Below are 15,358 nucleotides of genomic sequence, written 5' to 3'. Positions count from 1 at the left end.
CACTGGAGCTCCTTCAGCCACTTTGTTCAAGTCTTGGTCTGACATTATTTTGTACAATCACTTAATAACAACATACATAAAATTTACTATTCCTATTTTAATAAATGGTCAAATAGTCTGCCGAGTGGTTGGCCCCTTTTCAAAATTTGAAAAATCATTTCCTCCTTTAATCTTATTATATTATTTATCATGAGCAAGTACAGCTATACAGTAAACTACGCAAAAATGTAATAAATGAAAGCTTCTATTGACTACCTAAATTACACATGCAACAAAAGATAACTGATTACTTAGACTTCACATGGACTATCTGCCAAATAAGGTAATTTAAGGTAATCTAAAACATCTGTGTGCACTATTGTTGGTTGCTGTGTGAATGCGTGACTAAGTAACTTACCTATGATAGCTGACATTAGTGATGGTAAATGATTAGCACTTGAAAACGGGCCAAATTTTGTTCTACGTGATTAGTGACACTTTTTAGCTTAATACAATTTATTTTCACAATTACAGGTCCAGCGCATAATAATGTATTGATGTTAAAGGGATAGTGCACCCAAAAATGAAAATTCAGCCATTACCTACTCACCCATATGCAGATGGAGGCCCTGGTGAAGAGTCCTCACATCCCTTGTGGAGATCGGCGGGGGAGCGGCTAGCACACCTAATGGCAGACGCCGCCCCAGACTAACGTCCAAGAACACAAAATTGAATCCACAAAGTATCTCCATACTGCTCATCCATAGTGATCCAAGTGTGCTGCAGCCGCGACATAAAAAGTTGTTTAGAAAAACATCATTTTACTGTAGCCTGTAGCTCTGACTGCTTCTCTGTGCTCCGCGCTCACGTGGTGCAAATTATCTTTTAGCTCTGTGGTTACTGCTGTCTCCCCTTGCGGTGCACATGTTACGTGATGTAAACAAGGGTGAGCAAAGCTCACGCTTTTGCTGGTCTCGCGCAAGCGCGCACACGTGAGCGCAGAGCACAGAGAAGCAGTCAGAGCTACAGGCTACAGTGAGGCTAAAAATAGAGTTCAAATGACGTTTTTCGAAACAACTTTTTATGACACGGCTGCAGCACACTTGGATCACTACGGATGAGCAGTATGGAGATACTTTGTGGATTCAATTTTGTGTTCTTGGACGTTAGTCTGGGGCGGCGTCTGCCATTAGGTGTGCTAGCCGCTGCCCCCGCTGATCTCTGCAAGGGATGTGAGGACTCTAAAACTTCACCAGGGCCTCCGTCGGCATATGGGTGAGTAGATAATGGCTGAATTTTCATTTTTGGGTGCACTATCCCTTTAACATTACCTTTTCATGCACGTCCTGACTGAAGTGAAGTGTTATTATTGGTTCTGTGTTTCAATAATAAGGTTCCTATCGACTGGTGGGACGTTAACAGATAGAAATCAAGCAAGTCGAATATGTTCAGAATGTACGTCACTAACTGATGCGTGGATGTATGCTAGCTAGCTACTGACAGGAATTTAGCATGATACTGTGAGAAGATCATAAGTTCAAAAAATTTGCATTTTTATACACCTTTACAAAAACTATCGATAATGATATAACCTTTTTAAAATCAATATATTGGGGGTCATTTTGAGCATATTTGAATATTTGCGCAGATGTATTTCCCCCACTGTACAATTACTGCATTGTCAACCAGAGTACACAGCATACTATAAAGCACAAGGGACTTTGCCTGTATTCAGAAAGAATTTGTGAGGTACTCAACACCTGAAGGGCAAATATCTCCTGCTCCTGTATCTCTTCTCCCCTCAGGAAATGTCTTTTTAATGTTCTGTTTACCTCGCTGAGACTCTGGATACTGTTATACATTAACAACTGCTGCTGTTTTGACCCGTGTCAACATTGGAAAAATAAGACTACTGCTGTCACAGAACGCCCGCTGATGCATGTCCTGCTGCTACTGGTGTGTGGGCTGACATAGATAATAATAGGAGATTCTGTTTAGACACATGTCTCACGCTGTCAGTATTTTTTGGCCTTAAGTGTAAGTGAGTAAATAGAAGTAAGGAAATATAGGTAAGTAAACCAGGGAGTCACAGTTGGTGTTTCTCCACATAGAAGCCTGCAGGAGGCAAGACAAAGTCTCATTAATACAGGACTCAGGATCGTTCACCTGCTTCTTTTAATAACACTGCTGTTGAGTACTATGTTTTCGTTGGATAACCTGATCACAGCCTTGTTTGCGTGCAAACAAACAAGTGTGCATATTGGTTAATACTGCCTATTTTCGTGCAAAACAAAACAAGCAAAGCTGCACAACATGGCATAGGAGGTGTGTGAAATGTGAAATCAACACCCACAATGCTAACTGCATGACAACTTTTGCTACCCTTTAAAACAGTAATGGTCAGTGGCCAGATTCCTGACTGCAATGCTACATACCCAAAGTTACAAAATGTGACTAAAGCAAATGGAAATGGTAGACACAATACTAGAATAAATTCTTAAAAAAAGATACTGATATAAAATCTATAGACAAACTCTCAAAGCACCTTTCATCTAATTTGAAACACATCCAATGCAGTAGCTTGTACTGTTAATTAGGCATGTGGCCCTGGAGATTACCATGTCTTCACACGATTAAAAATAGGACTCTAATGAGGAGAGGGAAGACAACTCAGAAAAAAGGAGAGGTGGAGGACGGATAAAGTGAGGGCAGAGATGCAAGAAGAATGTATCATCATGTTTCCTGAGACAGAGCGCAGCATCGGTCAGTATATTTTAAACCGTGAATAAAGATGGGATGAGAATAAAACAAAAGGCAGCCAGGTTTTGGGGGTCAACTTTTGACTGGGGGCATTATACTAAAAATGGATTTAATCCAAGAACTTTTTCACTAAAAGTGCAGGAAAATTAAGTATGTAACATTCAATTATGCCATACAACCAAATCTGATAGAAAAAATATAGAGCACAGACACCCTTAATTTTACTGCAGTGTTACTACATCACAGTAATATCATCACTGTCAACCAGAGACTGATGCAATATGCAAACAGAATAATTATGTTGGTTGGACTATTTGTGGCAGAGCTCAGTGTGATTTAGCAGGCGATTACGATGTTCCACTTCCATGGTTTTAATAACAACAAAAGGTCTTTCAACAGAGAGCGCTCACCTTTTACATTTACTTTGTTGATTCTGTTTACAAACTCATAATGAAAATTAAGCACAGATTATGCTGCAAAACAAAAACTAAGAAAGGCAGTTACACACTGCAATCTCTATCATATGAACATGAAGCCTCTTTGCAGTACTTAGATTTGGCCTATGCTTGAAAAAAAATTAATTTGTACGATGTGTCACCCGACCATGTCAGTAGGGATAAGTGTTATTTAGCTCTTCCTCATGGCCACACTAAAAGGTCGGGTGAAAAGAAAACCTCTGAGTACACTGGCGCCTTTGGTCCTATTCTTATTTTAACTGTATTACAATTGTTGCGCAAAGAAGTAATAAACTAGAAACTCTGGAGAGGATTTCTGCCAGGCAGCCATGTTCTATCCAAAACGCGACAGCCTAAGCAAATCACGGCCACTCTAGACAATGCACGTGGTGCTGCTGCACCCGGTGGAATTGTCCCTTCCAGCTTCCTAACAGTCAAGATGGCGGCAAAGATAACTAGAATCACCATCTGGCTGTTGTATAAATCCACCATGAACCAGTCAAATCCCCCTCTGTTCCTGTAATATGACATTAAATAATGGCCAGGAAAGTGTTTTTGCAGAGCAATATGTAACAGTGAAGATGACCTTTGACCTTTTGAATATAAAATGTCATCACTTAATAATTATATCCTATTAGACATTTGTGTGAAATTTTGTCATAACTTGCATATGAATTCTTGAGCTATGGCCAAAAACATGCTTTGTGAGGTCACAGCGACCTTGACCATGGATCACCAAAATCTAATCAGTTCATTCTTGAGTCCAAGTGGACGTTTGTGCCAATTTTGAAGAACTTCCATCAAGGTGTTTTTGAGATAGATGCAAGGTCACAGTTACCTTGACCTTTGACCACCAAATCTATCAGTTCATTGATTCCAAGTGAACATTTGTGCCAAATTTGAAAAGAAAAAAAAAAAAATCCAGCAACATTGCAGGTATGGAATTAATCTGCAGATGCACCAGTTAAAAATAAGACCAAACTTTTCCATGGATGTCAGTTTATGAGCCACAGCGAAGGCCAAAATGAGGCCTGTAACACACTAGGTTGAGGCTTGTTGTTTTTAGCCAAGCCGATTGCCACAAATACCTTTTGTTCTATGCTTTTGCTGTGTGATTTTGTTGATTACTTGTGCTCCCTATTGGTTGGTTAAGATCAGTGAAGAGTCAGCAGTTGATGATGTTATAAAACAGTCAATAAAACAGGGTTTTCCAACAAAAATTAATCACCACAACCATGAGGGGTCCTTGAGCATACACAATCATAAATGCACACAAGAAATATTAGGCTGATTGGTCCAGTAGTACTCAAGACTAGATCGTACAAAGACAGATTACACTGAGATAATAAAAAACATATTCCTATTGTCATACAGAAAAGCACTACACTGCCATCTGTATAGGCTGTAAAGGTTTTATACTCAGAAATCTACTTTAAATCACTGTATACAAACATGGCTGGGATTTATAAGGTAATACAGAAACTAAAATTATTTCGAAATAGATTGGTCACTGTAAAACATTAATTACATTCTGTTATAGGGGTACCCCAGGCTCAATGCAGAAGAGGCCAAGATATACTGACTTTGCAACCCCATTTATACTTATTCAGTGCGATATGGTCATGGTGTTGGTCAAGGAAGGGGCGGGAGTTCAGTATCACTGCCAGCCATTGAGTATTAGATGATAAATAATTCAACCTATTCAAGCAAAGATGGGTTTGCAGCACTGGGAAAAATGGCACTTCACAGACATACAGTAGTCAATACACACACTAACAATTCACATAGAAAGGTGTCAATCAAAGTATGTGCCTCAAATAAACTCTGCCGATAAACTCATAATATTACCTTGCTAAATAATGTGGAATGTACTTTAAAACATCAAAAAACTCACAAGAAAACTCCAAGGCACTCGCTTTTAAAACAATTAAAATGCCTTTATTGTTACAGTATGGAAGGTCACGTTAGACAAACTACTTTCAAAATACTTTCAAACCTGTTGCAGCTGTATTTAAAAACATGCATTCACCGACATGTGTTCCTCCTGAAAGAAAAGGACAGTAACTTATCAAAGTTAACACGACGAGTATCCAATTTGCTGCAGACTGTATGACTTTGAACAAGCTACTATTTCCAAGACATTCCCCTAATTAAAACTCATAATGTGCCGTTCTGCTCCCCCAAAAGGAAACCATTACACACCTACCTAGGTAAAAATAATGAGCAACAACACACAGTGAAGATTTATGACAAGCTTGGGACATATCTGGGGAGGAGATGAGAAATGATCATTTGTGCAGTTTAATAGGACAATAGTTATTTCACTCCGCCCATCATCCCAACTATTGTTAAAGGGAGACAGAGGAGGAGGAGGAGGAGGAGTAAGGACACTTTCTACCCAAATTACACTGATGATAAACCTTGTGAACAAATCAACAAAGAGGACATTATGTGAATATGCAATACGTCAAGACGTAATTGAAAAAGACAACGATTGGATATTCCATTTTCCGCCCTGGGTAAGGGGCACAATGGGTCATTGGACAGCGCTTAAGCAGCTGTTCCCTAAGGAGCGACTACAGAGCACCATGACCTGACTACCCAATCAATTCAGAAAGACTCGCGAGGTGGACTGCTCTGCCAACCTACAGCATAATAACCCACAAACATGCATCTGGACGCGTAATGAGCTCAAGGTTACACCTGGTCTTAGTGTATTGTTGACATGTCTGCATTTTAAACATGACCACAAACTGCTGTAAATTTCACTGCCTTCAGCCAGTGAGACCATTACATCTCTCTGAAATGTCCTTGTACCAGATAACCAGCTTCACACTCCTTGCATCCCGCATGTAGATTTGTCTCCCCCTCCTTCCCCCTGCGCTCTCCCTCATTCCAAAAAAGAAAAAGAAATTACAATGAAAGGACCTTATTAAAGCAGTAAAGGGGACAAATGGAGTACATTTACTTTATCTTTCCCTCCAAGGAGAGATGCTCACAAACAACTGTGTCACTTGGAAAAAAGCACAATTCTTTAAAGAAAAAAGAACAAAACGAAAAAGAGGGATAAAGCTATACGCTCAATTGCACCTCCCTAAAACTAAAGCAGTCTAATACAAATTACTGTAATAAATCCTCCCTTCATGAAGCTTATAATGTTCATAGCTGTTTTAGAGAGATGTTGATTCAACTGTGTGATCGTCTGGATGTAGGATGTAGTTTGTGATGTTGCAGAGTTTTATTGCATTACACAGAGATGTGTTTTTGTTATTTAGCTTACCCTCATTGATATAAATGGGGTGTGGGACAAAATCCTGTCAGCTTCAGCTATCCAAATTTGACAAATCAAGTAGATATATACAATTTTACAAGCCTTAGATAAACTTCTTGATTCATTTCACTTTCAGTGCAGTCGGAAGAGATCTCTGAACAGCCAGTATGAACAGGGGGAATGATTATGGCAAGAAAAGCTCATATTGGCAGCTGACTTTTGTTTTAAGATTGACTTGAAAGACTGAATACCTATCCTTTAAAAGACAAACTATATATCTTGTAACTGCCCTCCAGATTCACACATGTACATTTTCTGATGAGACATCCCATCAGAAGGACGACATCATTTGTCAGCACCTTCCAAATTGCCGCAGCAAAAACAAAACCTGTTTCAGTATGGGTATAGTTATGGTTTGATTAGGGTTTAGGCACAAAAACAATGTAGCTAGTGTTAGACAACCCTAAATCCTAACTCCTACATTTCCCATTATGCAACTCAATGGCATCTTTCATTACACACTCTGCCTGTTAAATACCTTTGACTTTGAAACTCCGCATCTCCACCTTTAAACTTTGGAAAGCTTCCCCCATGTTCTAGAGACATCGTGGTTTGGGGTTTAATTTACTACTTCGTTAAGGTTAGGGGACCTTTGTTGTCATGGTTACAATGATAACAATTTAGTTGAGGTAAGGGAACAATCATGTTAATAGTTAAAATAAATCAGCGTTGAATTTTGGTAGGGAAGAGAAGAAAAAACAGCAATCTAGAGGGTGTTCTATGTTAAATCTAAACGTGTCACTTTTGGAGCATTTGCTGAAATGACTGATGCTGTAATTTTTCTTCGGAAGACAGTCTCATCAGGACCGAACACACACACACACACACACACGGTGCCCTTGACCATGCCGTGGTAAAAAGTGATATCTGATAAGACTTTACTGTGAAAAAGGGCGACTACGGTTTAATAAAAGCATGATGTATGAGTACATTCTTTACACAATACAAACAAGGTCTCCTAATGAATCAATGAATCATCCAGTTCATCTGGCTGCAACAAAATGGGCTGAATGACCACCTAGATCTAAAAAAAAGAAAAGAAAATTCAGTGACCCCTGTGTCTCCTTGACAACTGCTCCCTCATCACCAGTCTTCCCAGCAGCAGCATCATGCGAATCCTCCCCGTCCCGATACGCTGCTCTGATACCGATACTTCCTGCTGTTGTGTGGAGTGGACTCCCCCCTGTGTGGATCGCAGCTTTAACACTTCTTCCTGCTGCGATAATCTCCATTAAACCATCTGTACTGTCGTCTTCCTGCTGCTCTGGCCCTGACAGGGAAAGTCGCTGCAGCATGACTACAGTATATACTTCCTTACTGTACACATTGAGCGCTTAGCCATGTACTATACTCAAATCAGTAAAGTTATGCCGATACTGGTACTTCAACAGTATGAGCTTAGTAAAATATGAACGTTCCAGGAGGAAGAAGAAAGTGACCCCACAGTTCAAACCTTAAGGGCAATTTATGCATTGGTAAAAAGGCTTGTATATTAAGACTGTGAACAAATACTGGACAGCTTATTTATCAGTTTCTTTCAAAATGATGCTTTCATGTGATAAAACAATTTAACCTGGATTCTATTTTCATTGTTTCAGTCAACATTCTGATTAGAACAAAAAAATAACACTGCTTCAGCAAATTAATATAGTCAGACAATCAGACAGGTTTTAAACTCTTAGGTTGAACAAACTTATTTGGTAAAGAAATATGAGGCAACAAGGTACCACACACTATTCCTGTACAATGAGGGATTGTTACCAACAGTTCAGGTGTACTCAGTTTTCAGTTTTACACCTAAATAAAGTGTTCAGACTTGATATTATGTCTGATTCTGACTGAGATTAAATCCAACTGGGCTGCCCAGTTCTGTCTTTAAAGTATGACAACAAACTTTTAACTGATACAAAGTTGGTACTGGTTTGAGCTGAATATTGTGTAAAAAATGTTGATACCCATACGAATACCAGTACCCTTAAAGTGATACCACTACCAGTAGAGTACTTCATTGGATACCTAAAATGTGAATGGAGTGGCATGTAGTTCAGCCATGCCTTTGAATGTTTTGGTGGCATCTCAGCACGCTGAACTGCCAACTCTGTCAAACACACCACAACACCATGTGCGACTTCACCGCACCACAAACTGTATGGGTTGTAGCTGCTGCTGTGGGAGTGTGAGCTCCATGCCAGGGGAAAGTTGTAAGAGTTTTCCCGACTGCACACACAGTGACAGAGGTAACTGTTAGCATCCCACGGCTGATTACTGATTATCAACTGCTGATTGTTAACTGATTATTAACAAGACTAATGACTAATGATGCTTTGGTGTCTGCTATTAACTACCATTTAACGGCTAAAGTGTTGGATGTTAGCCACTGCCGCTGTGTTACGTTGCACTTACCGGGGAGATGATGAACTGTCCATTCGCCAGGAGGAAAGCAGCTCTGGAAACTGCAGCAGAAGAAAGTTTGCTATTCCAGTGGAGAGTCAGGATGGTTTGGTATCAGACCCTGGCGCAAAAAGGATTAAATGCACGAATCGCTTGACTGGAGATGTTTGGATACTAGCTGGTACTGGGTTATTTTGGTTATCGAGTACAGATACCCAAGTCTAGTGATAGTATAGAATTTGTTACCATAATTTTGCTCCTTTCCTGTATTAAGTTGGCGAAGCTACAATTGGAGTGAAGAGAAATCTTCTATAACTTAAAGTGCATTATTTTTGTTGAATTTTATATCTGTTAACAAATCTCCCTAAAAAGCCTGACAGATAAATATGTCAAATTATTCACCCAACCTGCTACTATTTTTTTTCTCACTTTTGACTGTGTGTAACAAGCATAGACTCTGCAGTAAAAAGATGGCAGGAGGCCTTCACAGGCAACAGCCATCAAGGTCACAGAAATTCCTCTTGGAATAAATCTTTATTAGTCAGTTAATTAATCAATCAGCTCTGTATTGAGAAAAGTGGCAGGGTGGGTCACTTCTGAACTCTTAGGGGAGAGGCAACAACTTTGCCTGCAGTTCAAATTAACTTTATTTCAATACATAAGACAGTGTACAGCTTAATAGAAACATACTATAATCGAAACATCTGCATGAAGATAAGCAGTGAACAATGCAGTGTAAGCATAAACTGTCTCTGAACTCATATACTGCATTGATTTTTCATCACTTTCCACATGCTGGGAGAACAATAAATCAGCCATTTAAATTGTACTGGCTGTCCAGCAAGGCGGAGTACACCAACCGCTGCTTGGCCAGCCACTGTGACAAAGCCCCTGCGGTGAAATTCAGAAAACTTAGCAGGGGACAATCAAGGACAGAGAAGTTTAATTGAGGTCTCGGGAATCTCTGCTGGAGCTGAACAAAAACCCAGAAACACCCCACTGTTGCATGGCAGCTTAATCTTTTCAATCAAAGCTGTGTAAAGGGCCAGGATCAACACTGAGTGCTCTGTTATGCAATGGCCTCCACCATCTCCCTTTCACACCCCCAAAGCCAACAAATATTGTAGATATGGGAGGAAAAGCCCTCTAGCCGTCCACTCAGGCAGCAAACATGAGAATCAATCAGCCGCACAGCAAATCACGGTCGATTGATGTTCTTAAGAGCTTTCAGAAGCTTGGATGAGGAAAATGGCTGTGGTGACATGTCCACTGCTGATAGTGCTGATGTGTAAAGTCAATGCTGATTAAGTCAAAGATCAGAACTGATGAATATCAATCGGGCTGCTTTGGGCCTTATTATCATGAAGTAATTAGTCTGTCTCTTTGTGAATTCAGTACTGAGGTCTTTATGAAAATTACAACACCCACTATAATGAGAGTTTGATGTGCATTAAAACATCATTCTGTATTGGCTTGTGGCCTTTGAAAGCTGAAAAAAAAAAAACAGAGCACGACAACGCTGGATGGATCATTGTGAAGATCATGCAGAATTTAACTTTGTGGAAACACATATATACCCCAGTTTCCCCTATAGGCTGAGTGTCAATGTCAAGACTGACACTCACTTGATGTGACTGACACATGATGAAGGAAGGGGGCCTGAGGTGTGGAGCTAAAAAGAAAATGTGCTGCCAGAAAACACACTAAATTCAAACATGCCCTCCGGGTGTCAAAGTGAGAAACAAGGGTCAGGCAATCTGTAGAAAACAACACACAGTTCAAGAAACTGATGGCAACAGGTTGAACAAAAGCACGGAAACAAAAATGAAGTTATTAGGAGAAGATTACAAAAACTGCGATGACTCCAAAGTAATCCAAACCAGGTTTCTACATAAGTGTTTGTCCTCACTTTCCCTCATCCCTCCTCATTTCCTTAGTGTCTATCAGGAGTGCTGCTGGTAAAGGTCTAGTCATCTGTACAGGGACAGCTGTTCTCAAACCTAAAAATAACCCACAATCTGTTGTCCACTGCCAACAAAGCACCCCAATCGCTGTGGAGCAGCCATCTGGGGGAACCTGCCAAAACTGTTAAAGAGATTCACACGTAAAAATCTAAGAACCTCCAGTCCAGACAGAAGGGGCACCGATGAATAAGGTCATTGACGAGAAACTGTTAGAAACCTGGCTGTTAAACTGCTTTTAATAATACTAATAGCTTGCATTTTTATAGCATCTTTCAGGGGACACAATAATTCTTTACACATATGGAGAACACAAACATATCATAAGAGAACAGTAAAAAGTAGGAGTGTTTGTTGGGGATAACAAAATTAAGTAAGTCCCAAGAAGGTGTCCATAGACGCAGCATTATGGATTTCTGCCGGGACAGAATTCCAAAGGGTGGGGGCTGCCACACTTAGGGTTCTGCCCCCATAAGTCTGTGTACTGGTGTGGAAAGTTGTGAACAGACCCAAGTTCAAGGACAGCAGATTCCCAATGGAGTGTAGAGTTGGAGGAGATCAAATAATTACTCGGGGGCAAGGGCATGGAGAGATTTGAGGGTGAGGAGAGGGATTTTGTAGGAGATACAAAGCTTGATACAAAACAGGAGCCAGTGAGGATGGACGAGGGTGGAGGTGATGTACTGCCAGGGCTTAGTGTGAGTGAAGATCCTGGCAGCTGAGTTCTGCACATACTGGAGCCTGTGCACAGCTTTGAATAGGTGAGGGTCTCTGCCACAGAGTCTGCAAGTGATGGCCGGAGTCTGTTTTTGAGGTGGTTGCGGGCAGAGTTGGTGATGGACTTGATGTGTGACTTAAATAAAAAGATGAAGTCCAGAATGACACCCAGGTTGCGGATTTCTAGGGATGGGCAGATGAAGCAGCTGTCCACACTGAGGTGAAGATCTCTAACCTCCTGGAGCAGCACCTCGGTAGCCACAATCATGAGCTCAGTTTTGTTGCTACTGAGCTTGGGTAGGTTAGACGCAACCATATTTTTATGGTATGCAGACAGTTGTCAAGGGACTGTGGAGGGAGCTGGGTAGATAGTTTAGAGCTCAGGTACAGCTGGGTGTCATGAGCATAGCAACGAAAGCTTAGACCATGGTATCGGTTGATCTGACCAAGGGGAAGCACGTAGATGGTAACCAGGAGGGGACCAGACACAGAGCCTTGGGGCACACCCTGGGTGACTGATACAGGGGTGGAATTGTATCCTATGATTGTGGTAAACTATTTCCTGTTGAAAAGATATAATCTGAACCAGGAGAGGGCAGCACCAATGAGGCCTGGGGATTCAGATAAGCAGTCGAGGAAGATAGTGTGGGAAATTGTGTCAAAGGCTGCAGAGAGGTCCAGGAGAGGGATGGGTGAGATTAGTGCTGATATAATTCTATTAATCTATAAAGTTTAAGGGTGTGCTGCCTTCTCTGTCTCTATCGTTGGGTTCCAGATTGTAACAAAAAGACATTTCCATACACCAGTTTGGTCTCTGAGCACTTGCAATCTGTATTTTCACCATTTTATGACATTTTATAGACACAAGATTTATCAATTAATATGAAAAAAAAAAAAAATCAACACATTAACAGATAACGATGACATAATCATAAATTGAAGCCCGAGATGTGACCACTGGAACTTATTTGGGGTGATTCTCATTACACAGACAGATACTTAAGTCCAGCAGTAAAGAATAGTGAATAAAAGCTTCTGAACTCATGAGGACTTTCTGAGGATTTCTCCTGCAGGACTCACAAAGGAAATCCTCCGTCCATCAACACAACAACTCCCTCTGTCTAACACCAACCCCCTTACTGTCTCTTTTCCTCTCTGTCCCTCTTTCACCACCAATCACCCACGCGGGGATTAAACCTCTTTAGAGCAACACCATAATCAGGCTGCTCTTTAATCTCTCGTCATTTTCTAAACTCTAAAAATGTTATGGCTGCAGTAATGTCTCTAGCATCGCTCCGAATGATTCCCCTGAACACAACCAAAGCAACTCCCATATAACAGAGTAGTCCAAACATAACACAGCTACAGGCCCCTGATGGCATCTAGTAATCCACACTACACATGAATGTTACTGTAACTACAGCAGAAATGAAATGAGAGAAGTTCAATAAAAGAAGAAAGAAAGAAAGAAAGAAAAACTACATTACACAGGATAATCAGAAGAAAAACATGTTATTGTTGCCATGTAAGCCAGAAATTACTTGCTCAGCTCTCTCACTTATTTGTACAAAATATACTTGCACATCATATTCAATTATTTCGTACTAAATTAGCATCTATTTATTAATGTATTTATTAAAATATCTATGTGCAAAAAACATAAGTGAGAAAGACAATTAAACTTTTGGATTTCTAAATTGGGTTTAGTGCATTAAATTTGCTGTTCTCAAAAACACCACTTTAGAATACAACGAATTTCCTGCTTTATGCATATTTATTTATTCTGCATTAAGCTGGGTAGCTTGATGTTTGTATGAAGAACCCTGTTTCAAATTTATTTTTAAGTCAATCTTTCAGCTAGCAATTTTGAGCATGGCTTCACTGAATGACCCCTCAGAAACTCTGTACCTCTGTTAGACCTGAGTGAAAATGGTCCATTACAAAAACGAACACTCAGTTCAATGCTGTGGAAGGAGGGCACTTTGTCCTTGCAACTCAGCACACAGCACTGAGAATACAAAGGAGCCCAGGTATGTCCTGGGCGGGGCAGGTTTTGATAGCTCTTTCCACAGGGTATAGCACAGGTGATGAGAAATAGTCAATTATTTAGACTCATCATTTAGAGTCTGGACAGTGTCTCTAGGCCAGAGCCTCTGACCCTGTGAAGACACAGACACACATTGAAGAGACAGTCCACACACTGTACAGTATGCTAACAGGCCCTGCTGAAAGTTTCATCGCTGGCTCAATGATTTCTGATTTATTTAAGGAAAGGTCAACCAGAAGAAGAAAGACAATTTCCTGGATAAAAATATACTATATGCTGAAAAACGCATGATGTCCATGAGCAGATGGATTGACAACCAAAGTCAAAACAAAAATTCCTCAACAATAATTACACAATTAAAGGTATTCCACAGCTGAGCATTTCAGTGATGACACCATAAACAGAACAGATACATCATCACTGTTAAAGACTACATACAAACACAGACTAACAGAATACAAAACTGGGCCAAATTTTAAGACATGCATGGTAAATGGACTTGCATTTTTATAGCGCCTTTCTACTCATCCCAACACTCAGAGTGCTTTTACACTCAATGTCACACACACACACACACACACACACACCTTTATACACTGGTGGCCGTGGATACCACACATGGTGCCACCTGGTATTCAGTTCACCTGGTATTCTCACGCAACTATGCACCAGCGGGAGTAATTTGGAGTTCAGTATCTTGCCCACGGATACTTCGACATGTGGATTGAAGGAGCTGGGGATTGATCAAACTTTCGATTCGTGGACAACCTGCTCTATCTCCTGTACCACAGCCACCCCCAAAAATCTAAACCAAGGGTGTCAAACATACGGCCTGTGGGTCAGAAACAGTCCACATACGCTTCTACCTGGCCCACTGGATGACTCTGCACACCTAATATTGATGCACTTGTAAAGGCCCAGACGTGTCAGGCCTGAGGAGCAAGTTAAACAGTGAGTAGTCTACTTAATGTAAAATGCTGCTTCAGAGGCTTTTCCACTCTGCTGAATAGAGTTCACTGAAAAACCAATGAATACTTATTGTGGTCATATGTAAATATACTGAACATTCAGTACAAAATAATCTATCAGACTTCTATCTTTAAACAGTATTAGTGGAACCCTATTGCTAAGGCACTGCCAAAACCTTATATTTGTAAATGCTTTGTGAGGCAGACAAAGACTTAACCTGCTTTCTCAATCGCTTCCACTTAAGTTTGGTGTGGTGATGCCAGCATTAATACACACGGGTGGTAACGTATGAAAACATGAACAAGTGATGACGGTGAGTAGTAGACTGACAGAATGTGGAAAAACATACATATAGACATATTGTTGAAATTGCATTTATTTTTCTTAAGAAATCGCAGGCTGTAAAGTTTCGTAAATGGATGAATGTTTTATAATTGTTCTTTTTTACACTAAAAGAAGGGGAACTTTTGGAGGTGTTGTTATTTATAGGTTATTATATTGTTTTACTGATCTGGCCCACTTGAGATCAAACTGGGCTGTTTGTGGCTCATGAACTAAAATGAGTTTGACACCCCTGATCTGAACATTATAACATCAAAAAATGTCATTACGTGAATTAACATTCACACTCACAGAGTTAGTTCAGATAGATGGATTGAAAACAGACTGACTGACCAAAGTCTGACCCTAGAAAGTTCATTTCGCGACTTGATTGAGATCAGATTAGCTGAGATAAAGAGACAGGAAT

The 15,358-nt window shown here is 40.3% G+C and overlaps 1 protein-coding gene across 1 annotated transcript in view; it reads right to left on the bottom strand.

Moving 5' to 3' along the window:
• The window catches only part of slc38a12 (solute carrier family 38 member 12), an 84,845-nt gene that overhangs the window by 41,597 nt on the left and 27,890 nt on the right, over positions 1-15,358 (bottom strand). The window lies entirely within an intron of this gene.

Source organism: Epinephelus lanceolatus, chromosome 18 (assembly GCF_041903045.1).
Source record: "Epinephelus lanceolatus isolate andai-2023 chromosome 18, ASM4190304v1, whole genome shotgun sequence".
NCBI classification, from domain to species: domain Eukaryota; kingdom Metazoa; phylum Chordata; class Actinopteri; order Perciformes; family Serranidae; genus Epinephelus; species Epinephelus lanceolatus.
The sequence above is the reverse complement of the archived record's forward strand: the minus strand, read 5'-3'. Positions and strand labels throughout refer to the sequence as shown.